This window comes from Cetorhinus maximus, chromosome 1 (genome assembly GCF_964194155.1).
Source record: "Cetorhinus maximus chromosome 1, sCetMax3.hap1.1, whole genome shotgun sequence".
Lineage (NCBI taxonomy): Eukaryota > Metazoa > Chordata > Chondrichthyes > Lamniformes > Cetorhinidae > Cetorhinus > Cetorhinus maximus.
Window position 1 is genome coordinate 156,027,828 of NC_135879.1, and position 13,897 is coordinate 156,041,724.

The window sequence follows — 13,897 nt, forward strand, 5'->3', positions numbered from 1 at the left end:
CTGGCCAATATTTAACTGCAACAAAACTAAGACAGATTTTTTGGTTCTTATCTTGTTGCTATTTGGCTACTACACTTCCTCCATTACAACAGTGACTATACTTCAAAGCTACTTCATTTGCTGTAAAGAACTTTGAGATGTCTTGTTGTCATGAAAGATGATACAGAACTTTCTTCCCTGTTTCTTGTTTTTAATCTCACTGAAGTGAATTGTCCTTTTACTTATGCATGAGATAATTGTGACAAATGATACAGAATTTTCTCAGCCCTTCCTCATAACAAAGATGGACAATCATTTTTGAAGAAGATTGCACCTTGTTAACTTTCAAATTATTGAGCGCTCATTAATACAAGTTGGTCTCACATAGCTTTGCTTACAGGCAAGATAAAATGTTTTTTAAAAATTCATTCACGGGATGTGGGCTTCGTTGGCTGGGCCAGTACTTATTGCCCATTCCTAGTTGTTCTTGAGAAGGTGGTGGTGAGCTGCCTTCTTGAACCTCTGCAGTCCATGTAGTGTAAGTACACCAACAGTGCTGTTAGGGAGAGAGTTCCAGGAATTTGACCCAGCAACAGTGAAGAAACGACAATATATTTCCAAGTCAGGATGCTGAGTGTCTTGGAGGGAAACTTCCAGGTGGTGGTGTTCCCACATATCTGCTGCCCTTATCCTCCTTGATGATCGTGATCGTGGGTTTGGAAGGTGCTGTCTAAGGAGCCTTGGTGAATTCCTGCAGTGCACCTTGTAGATGGTACACACTGCTGCTACTGTGTGTCAGTAGTGGAGGGAGTGAATGTTTGTGGATGGGGTGGAAATCAAGTGGGCTGCTTTGTCTCTTCTTGTAACTACCTTGATTTCTCCCTGTACCCCAGCTGAAAGTTCAAGTACATGGAACACATACAGGGAATTTAGATCCTGTAAGCTTTCCCACACATTGAAAATAATTTCTGGAAAAATCTGTGGTGAAAATTCCACTTTTGAGCCCATATTGATAAGGTTGTCCCTTTATTTTCCCTGCATTGAATTTCCACATGCCTTCTCTAAAATTTCCACAACTTCACCAGATCAAATGAAATCCTGCATTGTTATTTGTATGGTTTCTGAAGATTTTGGGATATGGAATTGGGAAATCAGGAGAGCCCCTGGGAAATTATAGGCCTCTGTCTGTTAGTTTTCCTCCCACTTTCTCTCTGGATAACATGCATATGTATTTCTAATTGCAATGCCCCTATATATTTTCCCCACCTGAGTGATTTAGAAAGTTAGTCTAGTACAAAATAATCATATAGGTGCTGATTTTGGAATTGGGAACTCCTGCTTAGTGGCTTTCACAGAGAGCGCTAGTTTTCAGATATTAGACCTTCAAACCTTGATTTTCTGTCCATTTTAAATGACTGGATTAAGATGCCAGACAATATGTACTGAGCTGGAGTGGGAGGAGGAGGATCCAGTGTCCACAGACCACGCAGGTGCCAATGACATAGGACTAGGAAAGAAATCCTATTGAGGGAGTAAGAGCAGCACGGGGCTAAATTAAAAAGCAGAACCTCAAAGATAATAGGATTATTACCTGAGCCATGAGCAAATTGGGTAAATAAGGTTAGAGAATTAAATCTGTGGCTCAAAGTTTCATATGGGAGAAATAGGATTCAATTCATGGGACACTGGCACCAGTATTGAGGAAAATGGGAGCTGTACCATTGGGATGGCCACCACCTGAACCATGCTGGGACTAGTGTTCTGGTGAGCCATAGAGATAGGCAGTAGAGAGGGCTTTAAACTGAATAGTTGGGATGAGGGATCTAGTTTGAGAAGGTGTGATAAATTAAACAGAGAGGACAAGACAAAAGAGCAAGGTAGAAATAAGGGGAATGATGATCAGAGTGTGGCAGGAAGAGACAGAGTGTACCAGAAGATAAGGCTAGAGGTTATGGAAATAATAAAAAGACAGAATTAAAAGCTCTGTATCTGAATGCACGTAGTATTTGTAACAAAACAGATGAATTGACAGCGGAAGCAGAAATAAACATACATGACCTGATAGCCATTACAGAGATATGGCTGCAAGATGACAAAGACTGAGACCTGAATATTCAAGGGTACATGACATTTAGGAAGGACAGGAAGCTAAGAAAAGGATGAGGGGTAGCTTTGTTAATTAAGGATGGCATTGGTACAATAGAGAGATAAGGTGTTAGTTCTGGAGATCAAGGTATAGAATCAGTTTGGGTAGAGATGCAAAATATTAAAGGTAAGTAGCCACTTGCAGGAGTGGTGTATAGGCCCCCTAACAGTAGCCACACTGTAGGATGGGCGATACGGGAAGCAATAATGTGGGCTTGTGAAAAAGATATGGTGATAATCATGGGTGTTTTCAATCTACATATAGATTGGATGAATCAGATTGGCAAAGGTAGCCTGGATGATGAGTTCATTGATTGTTTTTGGGACACCCTTAGAGCAACATGTTTTAGAGTCAACCAGAGAGATACTAGATCTGGTAATGTGCAATGAGACAGGATTAATTAATGACCTCATAGTGAAGACACCCCTAGGTATCAGTGATCATAATATGATTGAATTTCACATCCAGTTTGAGGGAGGTAAGAGTGGATCTAATGTTTTAAACTTAAATAAGGGAAATTATGAGGGCATGATGACAGGGCTGGCTAAAGTGAACTGGAAAATTAGTTTAAGGGATAGGCTAGTAGAGATGCAGTGGCAGACATTTAAGAAGATATTTCAGAATATTCAGAAAAGGTACATTCCAGTGAGAAAGAAAGACTCTAATGGAAGGACACTCCACCCATGGCTAACTAAGGAAGTTTGAAAGAAAAAGCAAATAATTCTGCAAAGACGAGTGATAGGTCAGAAGATTGGACAGAATATAAAGAACAGCAAAGAATGCAAAGATTAAAAAGGAGAAAGAAATTTGAGGATGAGAAAAAGCTAGCTAGAAATGTTAAAACAGATAGTAAGAGGGTCTACAGTGTTACAATCGGGTGCGGAGGGATGAACTGGCTCCCCTTTATTCAGCCTCCTCGTTTGGTTACAACAAAGGTTTTTTTAAAATTTATTTTCCCTGTAGATGCCTTTTCCAATCCAAATGTATTTACCTTTTAATAAGGAGCCAAAGAAACCAGGTTTTCTTGAGTCAGAGAAAGAGAAAGTTTATTAAATGCTAAGCCCGAGAAAAAAATAATAAATGACACAGACATCAGAAGTAGAAAAAGTTAGAGTCCAAATTAAAGTTAAAAGAATATATAATTAAATCCTTTGCTTGTCCTTGAGGTGTAGATTGTTGAATGTTTTTGAAGTTAGCAAGTTTCCTTCAAAAACCTTGGAGTTGAATTGAATTCCAGGTAACTGCACTTGACTGGAAACAATTTATTTCCTTTTACTTCCATGGTCCATCTCCCATAAATAGATGGGTTTCTTCTGAGGGTCGTTCCAATGGGAATACATTATCCCTGAATGATTTTTGAATGATGTTAATTAGTTTTGTTATTTGTTAGACTGTTAGGGAGAAGGCTTTTCTTAGCTTCAGACAGAGCGAGCAATTCCTTATGGCTTCCTTCAGCAGTTTTTTCCAGATGACTTCTTTATGTGCCTGGCTTGGCAAAACCAGTTCTTAAATCCTCCTGTCTGCATATTCCAAGCAAGGAATTTGATTAACAGTCATTGCTGTAGAACAAGTAATCACATTTTTGATCTTTTATCTCAGGAACTTCTGACACATTTCAAGATAGTAGAAATCAACAAGAGATGGGGTTATTTTGACCTCCACAGGGGGATTTGAGTATCTGCTCGATGTATCTTGAGTAGCAAACAGTTCCCCAATGTCTTGACAGAATTACAGCTGATTAAAGTCCAGCAGTTTGCATTTTTACTGCCTACCTTTCAAGAGTCCCATTTTGAAGTGGACCTTGACACATGAAATTTCATGCAACATGTCAGGGTAAGTCTGCAATGCAATACATATAGGAATTTTCCAGAAAGTGGTTAACTTACAATACCAGACACCAGGGGCAGAATTTTATGGCTGACGTGCGGGTGGCAGAGCCCGCACATCAGTGCTTAAAATGTTGCACGCTGACGTCGGGCGAGCGTCCTGATGTCAGCGCCCGGCATCGCGATATTTAGCTGGGTGGGTGTGCTATGAAGTGCGACGCGCCATTAATTAAAGGCCTTGTTAAGGCCCTTAACTCTGCAATTGACACCAAGTTTGAGGTGCCCGTGTGATCTTCACCTCAGCGCACGGGCGCAACGGGCAGGTGGGTAACTGATTTTTTAACAAAACTCATCCACAGGTCGGATATGTGGGCTCAGAGGGGTTGTTAATGTTTTATCTAAAGTATTTATTGCAGAAAGTGTTTTAAACTTGCCTGTGTGATTGTTAGCAGTTCAGATTGATTTCCAACAGGTTTCTCTGTACTTTGAAGCTTCAGCTCAGCAATCTGCAGACCGTAATCTTTATTGGGCCTGCAGCTTTCCGGAGGCCTCCATTTAGCCTGGGTATGGGTTCTGACATCTTCACTGGAGGTAGTTCCTCTGAGGAGGAAGGGAGGGATAGAATAAGGAGGAGGCCAGGAGTGGACAATCAGCCTCCAGGGGAGCCACCTTTGGGAGACCAGTCGCAGGCACAAGGGGCGCAGGGCCAAGAGGTTGTCCAAGGTGGAAGGGGCCACAGAAGACGCCACTATCCTGCTGCCAGGGTATACAGGCGGCGAAGCAGCTACCTCAATATGACTGAGGTGCAGTGCCGAAAGAGGCTCCGACTGTCAAGAGGGACAGTGAACTATATCTGTCAGATGATTAGGCCTGAGATCTCCCCTAACTATGTGGGTGGACACCCCATGCCAGCAGCTCTGAAGGTCACAGTTGCCCTCCACTTCTATGCATCTGGCTCCTTCCAGGGCTCGGTGGGTGATCTTTGCGGTGTCTCCCAATCAGCTGTCCACACTTGTGTCAAGCAGGTTACAGGTGCTCTGTTCAGACGGGAATTGACATTCATCCACTTCTGCTGCAACCGGGCAAGTCAGGCACAGCGAGCCAGAGGCTTCATGGCCATTTCTGGCTTTCCCTGCGTCCAGGGTGCAATGGACTGCACACATGTGGCCATCAAGGAGCCAACGGGTGAGCCCAGTGTCTTCATCAACTGGAAGGGCTTCCACCCCATGAACGTGCAGATAGTGTGTGATCACAGGATGCTGATTCTACAAGGCTGTGCAAGGTACCCAGGCAGCTCCCACGACGCCTACATCCTCAGACACTCCCAGGTGCCGGGGCCCTTCAGTGCTCCAGCTCGGCTGGATGGATGGCTGCTGGGTGACAAGGGCTATCCCCTCAGAAGGTGGCTCATGATACCTCTCCGCCATCCAAGAACAGAAGCTGAGGAGTGCTACAATAGGAGCCACACCTCCACAAGGGCTGTGGTGGAGAGAACCATCTGTCTTCTCAAGATGCGCTTCCATTGCCTGGACCGCTCAGGGGGCACACTCCAGTACCCCCCAGCTCGGGTCTCTGTGATAGTGGTAGCATGCTGCACTCTTTACAATCTTGCACTGGAAAGGGGGGATGCAGTTGATGAGCTGGGACACATTTGTGAAATTTGGAAAATGCATTTATTTACTTTATAAAAGCTTCAGGAAACCTCATCCCTCCCGTCCATGAGGTTTCCTGAAAATCGCTAAGGCCGCTTTGGCTCTTCGTCTACCACCAACCTTAAGGTTGGATGGGCAGCATTCTTAACTAGTTCAATTAGTTTCTTAATGGCCTTAATAGGCCGTTGACATTTCGGCAGGCACAGAGCTGCCTCTGATGCATGCCCGCTAAACGAAATATCGAGATAACGCTTGATGACTTTGGGACGCACGCCTGATGTAATCGCGCGTCATTTTACGCATCGGTGTGTTGGGCCTGCCCCAGCATGCTGACCGGAAGATTCGGCCCCAAGAAATTGTGTATATGCACACTCTGAAAAATACAGAAACCCAAGATCTAACCCAACATCATAAACTTCATGAAAGGAACAAAACTTGCACCTGACAGATGGTCAGACTATGGTGGAAAAAAAGTGCTGGACAAACTGTCAACTAGATTTGGACAAACTTGGGGTACAATTAAATATTGTTTGCTATATTTTTTTAACTTTTTCATATATTTGCTATTGTTTCAAGTTAAAGATCTATGTTGTTGGCTACAAGAGTTCTGGTGACACCATAAAATGGCCTAATCATCTTAGATTCATCAGTCTGCCCAATATCGAACTAGAAAAACCCAGTGGTGTAGCAAAATTGGAAGTGGATATCATGGGGAATTTCTGCCTCTGCCTATTGCCTCTTTTACACTGAAAGTGAGGCCTTAGGTGTTATAATACAGGAAGCCACTTGGTGAAGGATAGAACTAGAGCCAATCTTTACACACTTGTATATTTATTTACAAAGTTACAAGCATACACCTCCTAACCTAACAACCACAGTTGCAGTTTGTGCCTAAGCACTACTTGCTGGCCACCACCAACATACAATTAGCAACAGTTAGTCTACAATTAAAATTAGGAAGATTTTAAAAATTCATTCTGCTGCCCATTGGCCACTCAGGTTCTGCCTGACTTGATTTTCGAGTAGGGCCTTTTTTTATTGATTCATGGGGTATTGGCGTCATTGGAAAGACCAGCAATAGTTGCCCATCCTTAAGTGTTCTGGAGAAGGTGGTGGTGAGCTGCCTTCTGGAGCTGTTGCAGTCCATGAGATGTAGGCATACCCACAGTGCTTCTAGGGAGGAAGTTCTAGGTTTTTGATCCAGTGCCAGTGAAGGAACTGCGATGTAGTTCCAAGGCAGGATGGTGTGTCATTTGGAGGGTTGGATGGTAACAGGCCTTCGTAAATGCTTAAGCAGGGGTACCTGGCCAGCTATAGATGCCAACATTATTTTCAGTTGCAGTTGGGCATCATGTGCGCTGTCACCACTCCGCTCAGTTTTACTGGATGTTAAGTGGCTTATCCCACAGCTCTTAAAGAACTGCTCAAAAAATAACTCCTCCTCGTTGAATCATAAAAATCTACAACACAGAAAGGAAGCCATTTGGTCCGTCATGTCTGTGTCAGCCAAGAAAGGGCTTTACGAGCTAACCTATTTTTCAGCTCCTGGCTGTGGCCCTGTAGTTTTTTAATTCAATGAGAGTTCTGCCTCCCTTCCAAGCAGTGGATTCCAGACCTTCACTAACCTCTGGGGGAAAAAAAGTTCTCTTCAACTCCCCTCTAATCCTCCTACCAGATATTTTAAATGTCTGTCCCCTCATTATTTACCACTCTATTAAGGGCAATAGGTCCTTCCTATTCACTCTGTCCAGAACCCCCCATAATTTTATTCAGCTGAATGAAATCGCAACAAAAACAACAACACAGCTTATATTTATAGAGAGCCTTCAAAGTAATGAAACATCCCAAGGTGCTTCACAAGAGCATTATAAAACAAAGTGTGATACTGAACCATGTAAGGAGATAATGGGCCATAACTTCTGAGCTCCAGGGCGTCGTAGCCTGGATGCACTCCAAAGATGCACTGGGGAACCTCCCCCACCAGGAACTCCACAGGTAAGGATTACAAGGCAATTGCCCGGGAATTTCAAGCTGCAATTGGAACCATCTGAAAGTACAATTTAAATTGCAAACTCGGATGTTTCTGACTGTCATACCAGAATAGTTACCTAGGAAAAGTTAGAAGAATAAATATAAATAATAAATTATTCCTGGATAAGTATAGTACTGACACGCCTGATGCCGCACTCCCCTCACACCAAAATCTAACCCCCAGCACCCCCACCCTTCCACCAGAGTCGGAAGATTGGGTGAGAAAAGAGCGACTGGATTTTAAGGTAAGAAACTAGAAGCGGAGTGGCATTTTGACTATGATTGTCACTCCACGGAAATTCAGGGGCATTAGGTCAGGTGACCAAAAGCTTGCAAAAATAGGTAGGTTTTAAGGAGTGTCTTAAAGGAGAAAAACCCACCTGGTTCACTAGTGTCCTTTAGGAAAGGAAATCTGCCATCCTTAGCTGGTCTGGCCTACATGTGACTCCAGACCCACAGCAATGTGGTTTACTCTTAAAGGCCCTCTTAAATGGCCTAGCAAGCCACTCAGTTGTATCAAACCGCTACAAAGTCACAAAGGAATGAAACCGGATGGACTGCCTGGCACCAACCTAGGCCGTGGAAATGACAACAGCAAACTCAGCCTTGTCAACCCTGCAAAGTCCTCCTTACTAACATCTGGGGGCTCAGGCCAAAATTGGGAGAGCTATCTCACAGACTAGTCAAGCGACAGCCTGACTTAGTCATACTCAGGGAAACATACCTTACAGATAATGTCCCAGACACCACCATCACCAACACTGGGTATGTCCTGTCCCACTGGCAGACCCACTAGAGGTGGCAGCACAGTGATATACAGTCAGGAGGGAGTTGCCTTGGGAGTCCTCAACATCAACTCTGGATCCCATGAATGCTCATGTCATCAGATCAACAATGGGCAAGGAAACAACCTGCTGATTACCACGTACCGCCCACCCACAACTGATGAATCAGTGCTCCTCCATGTTGAAAACCACTTGGAGGAAGCACTGAGGGTGGCAAGGGCACAGAATGTTCTCTGGGTGGGGGACTTCAACATCCATCACCAAGAGTGGCTCGGTAGCACCACTACTGACCGAGCTGGCCGCGTCCTAAATTACATAACCGCTAGACTGGGTCTGCGGCAGGTGGTGAGGGAACCAACAAGAAGGAAAAGCATATTTGACCTCATCCTCACCAACCTGCCTGCTCCAGATGCATCTGTCCATGACAGCATCGGTAGGAGTGACCACCGCACAGTCCTTGTGGAGAGGAAATCCCGTTTTCATATTGAGGAACCCTTTATCATGTTGTGTGGCACTAACACTGTGCTAAATGGGATAGATTTTGATCAGATCTAGAAGCTCAAGAGGGCATACATGAGGCGCTGTGGGCCATCAGCAGCAGAATTATACTCAACCACAATCTGTAGCATCTTGGCCTGGCATATCCCCCACTCTACCATTACCACCAAGCTAGGTGATCAACCCTGGTTCAATGAAGAGTGCAGGAGGGCATGCCAGGAACAGCACCAGGTATACCCAAAAATGAGGTGTCAACCTGGTGAAACTACAATGCAGGGCTACTTGCATGCCAAACAGCATAAGCAGCAAGTGATAGACAGAGCTAAGTGATTCCACAATCAATGGATCAGATCCAAGCTCAGCAGCCCTGCCATATTCAGCCTTGAATGGTGGTGGACAATTAAACAACTTACTGGAGGAGGAGGGTCCACAAAAATCCCCACCCTCAATGATGGGGGAGCCCAGCATATCAGTGCAAAAGATAAGGCTGAAGCACTTGAGACAATCTTCAGCCAGAAGCGCGGAGTGGATGATCCATCTCAGCCTCTTCCAGTGGTCCCCAGCATCACAGATGCCAGTGTTTGGCCAATTCAATTCACTCCACATGATATTGGGAAACAATTGAAGGCACCGGATAGTGAAAAAGCTATGGACCCTGATAATATTCCGGCAATAGTACTGAAGACTTGTACTCCAGAACTTGCAGCACCCCTAGCTAAGCTGTTCTAGTACAGCTACAACACTGGCTTCTAGCTGGCAATGTGGAAAATTGCCCAGGCATGTCCAGTACACAAAAAACAGGACAAATCCAACCCAGCCAATTACTGCCCCATCAGTCTACTCTTGATGATCAGTAAAGTAATGGAATGGGTCATCAACAATGCTAATTAGCGGCACTTACTTTCCAATAGCCTGCTCACTGACACTCAGTTTGTGTTCAGCCAGGACCACTCAGCTCCTGATCTCATTACAGCCTTGGTTCAAATATGGACAAAACAGCTGAACTCCAGGGGTGACGTGAGGGTGCCTGCCCTTGACATCAAGGCAACATTTGACCAAGGATCCCTAGCAAAACTGGAGTCAATGGGAATCAGGGGGGAAACTCTCCACTGGTTGGAGTCATACCTAGCACAAAGGAAGATGGTTGTGGTTGTTGGAGGTCAGTCATCTCAGCTCCAGGACATCACTGCAGGAATTCTTCAAGGTAGTGCCCTCGGCCCAGCCATCTTCAGCTGCTTCATCAATGACCTTCCTTCCGTCATAAGGATAGAAGTGGGGATGTTCCCTGATGATTGCACAGTGTTCAGTGCCATTTGCGACTCCTCAGAATATGAGCTTTCACATTGAGAAATGCAGACTTAAAAAAATGGAACACAATTGAAATGGGAAACACTTCTAAATTGTGCACTTTTGCCGTAAAAAATATTGTATTTGATATACAACTGGTGATGAGGCTTTCATTGTAAACTGCTTAAACTAATGAAAATTATACTAGATGGTGGCTTGGCATGTTTTTTAGGAGGTTTTAGCGATTAAAGGCTTTTGCTAGGGGACAATTCAGTTCAGAAAAGAGGTGTGCCTCACATTTTTTATAGTATAAATGTGTGCTGTGACATAAAAATGGTTGGGAACCACTGAAATACACAGAGCTAAGTGGCCCATAGACAATGGATCAAATCTAAGCTCTGCAGTTCTGCCATATCCAATCATAAATGATGGTGGACAATTAAACATATAACTGGAGGAGGAGGCTCCACAAATATCCCCATCCTCAATGATGGGGCAGCCCAGCACATCAGTGTAAAAGATAAGACTGAAACATTTGCAACCATCTTCAGCCAGAGGTTCTGAGTGGATGATCCATCTTGGCCTCCACTTGAGGTCCCCAGCATCTCAGTTGCCAGTCTTCAGCCAATTCGATTCATGCCACATGACATCAAAAAATGGCTGAAGGCACTGGATACTGCAGAGACTATGGGCCCTGACAACATTCCGGCAATCGTACTGAAGACTTGCATCCCAGAATTAGCCCAGCCCATTGCCAAGCCCTCCAGTGCAGCTACAACACTGGTATTTACCTGGCAATGTGGAAAATTATATCCTGCCCACAAAAAACAGTCATCAGCAAAATGATGCAAGGTGTTGTCACCTGTGCTATCAAGCAGCACTTACTCAGCAATAGCCTGCTCACTGATATTCAGTTTGGGTTCTGTCAAGACCGCTCAGCTCCTGATTTCATTACAGCCTTGGTCCAACCATGGAAAAAAAGAGCTGAACTCCCGAGGTGAGGTGAAAGTGACTGCCCTTGTGTGTGACATCAAGGGGCACTAACACAATGGAAGTCAATGGGAATCAGGGGGAAAACTCTCCACTGGTTGGAGTCTCACCTTGCACAAAGGAAGATGCTTTTTGTTGTTTGAGGTCAATCATCTCAGTTGCAGGACATTGCTGCAGGAGTTCCTCGGGGTTGTGTCCTAGGCCCAGCCATCTTCAGCTGCTTCATTAGTGACCTACTCTCAGTATTAGAAGTGGGAATGTTCACTGATGATTGCACAATATTCAGCACCATTCATAACTCCTCAGATACTGAAGCAGTCCATGTCCAAATGCAGCAAGACCTGGACAATATCCAGGCTTGGGCTGATAAGTGACAAGTAATATTTATGCCGCACAAGTGCTCGGCAATGTCCATCTCGAATAAAAGAGAATCTAATCCTCTTCCTTTGACATTCAAAGGCATTACCATTGCTGAACCCCCCACTATCAACATCCTGGGGGGTTACCATTGATCAGAAACTGAACTGAACTAGCCTGGTAAATGCTGTGGCTATAAGAGCAGGTCAGAGGCTGGGAATTCTTGAGGGAGTAACTCACTTCCAAACCTCCCAAAGCCTGTCCACCATCTACAAGGCACAAGTCAGGAGTATGATGGAATACTCTCCACTTGCCTGGATGATTGCAGTTCTAACAACAGTCAAGAAGCTTGACACTATCCAGGACAAAGCAGCCCACTTGATTGGCGCCCCATCCACCACCTCAAATAGTCACTCCCTCCACTACCAATGCACAGTGGTAACAGTGACGCAGCAGAAGTCTAAGATTGCTTAGAGGCTATCAGAGGATCTCAATGTCAAGTTTCCAGTGCTTCATCACCAGACAGTGGCAAAAACACAAGTACCCATTATGCCACATTGGCAACAAGAATTTTGATATGTCCAACAACCAAACTGTGGAATGGAATAGTTTGAAAGCAGTTCCACTGAAAACCACAGGACGTGAGAAGACAAGATTCATGCTGGTACTAGCCACCATGGCCGTCGAGATGAAATTAAAGCCTATGGCAATTTTTAAACATAAAACAATGCTGAAAATCAAGTTCCATGCAGGAGTGCTTGTGCATGTCCATGGCAATGGTTGGATGACACATTTGGATGGATGAAGATGGAGTAAAGTTAGGGATCAATAAGGTGTCCAAATGGCATACGCAAAGAGCGCAACTTATTAGTGTAGGATATGTTCAGATCTCACATAACCGATGAGATCAAGAGGCACATGCAAAGAAATAACACCCGCATTGCAATTATACTGGGGGCGTCTAACACCCATAGTTCAATCTTTGGATGTGTGTCTCAACAAGCCATTTAAGGGTCATGTTCACACAAAATGGAATAGGTGGATGATTGACAGACAAAAAACCTTCACAAAGAGCGGAAGTACGTGTGCTACCCTGCTTGAATTTTTGTGTGCTTTCATTATCAAATCCTGGAATGCTATCAATGCACAAAATGTCACCAGGTTGTTCAAAAAATGCAGAATATCCAATTTGATAGATGGAGCAGAAGATTTTTTTTTGTAGAAGGTTGATACAGAAACTGATTAAAGTGCTACATCTGATCCTTTCAATGAGATCCTTACAATGATGCCATAGCCAAAATGACTGAGAATAATTTCGATGAACTCGATGAGTTGGGTGCCAAAGACAATGAACTTGATGGGTTTTTAAATGCCCTCATTGTGGTTAAAGCTATCTTTGTTCACTTAGTTTATTCAATAAACGGTCACATGGGGCAGAAATTTCCCCCTATCGGGTGGGGTTGTGCAGAGGCGGACGGGCGATGGTGTGAACCCAATCGGAACTCCTGATCGGGGACGCGCCACCATTTTACGTAGGTGGGCCAATTAAGGCCTGCCCATTGTGACACTCACCCGGAAGCGCTGAGCACTCCCTGTGTTGGGGGGGGGGGGCGGCGGATTTCCCTGAGTGGTTCCCTGTGCTCTTTCGCACATGCACGCGAAAGGGTACAGAGATCTCCTGAGGCACGGAGGTGCCTCAGGGAGATCAGTTTAAGGTTTTAAAATTTAAATAAAGGAAAAAAAAAACTTTTAAAACATGTCCCCTCATGTGACAGTGAGACATGAGCTGGGACATGTCAATGAATTTTTTCAAAAAATTTTATTTAATTAATAAATCCTTCATGAAACCTCATCCCGCCTGTGGATGAGGTTTCATGAAAAATGCGAAGGCCGCCTTGGCTCTTCGCCTGCCCACCAACCTTAAGGTTGGATGGGCAGCTCAGTTAAGTGCTTTAATTAGTATTTAACAGAACTTAATAGGTTTTTGACAGTTCGGCTGTGTGCCTGCCAAACTGAGGATCAGAATGACGTGCGGTGATGTCGGCGAGCGGGCCCCGCCCCCACTTGCCTACGGGAAAATGCTGCCCATTAATTTAATATGACTTATCGGTGTTATGTATTTTTTTCACATTTCAAAATGGTAACCATTCACCCCTCTCACACCAGCAGCTTACATTTTATACTCAGTGTACAAGTTAATCCTCATTTTTGGAATGATTTTTGGAGGCTTATACAAGGTCAGCCATGTTTTGGTAATAGCAATAATATGTTTCCAAGTGTCCATTAGTGCCCTCAGCTCAGTGAACTGTCTTATTCACTAAACTCCTTGCATTGAAGTATATCCTA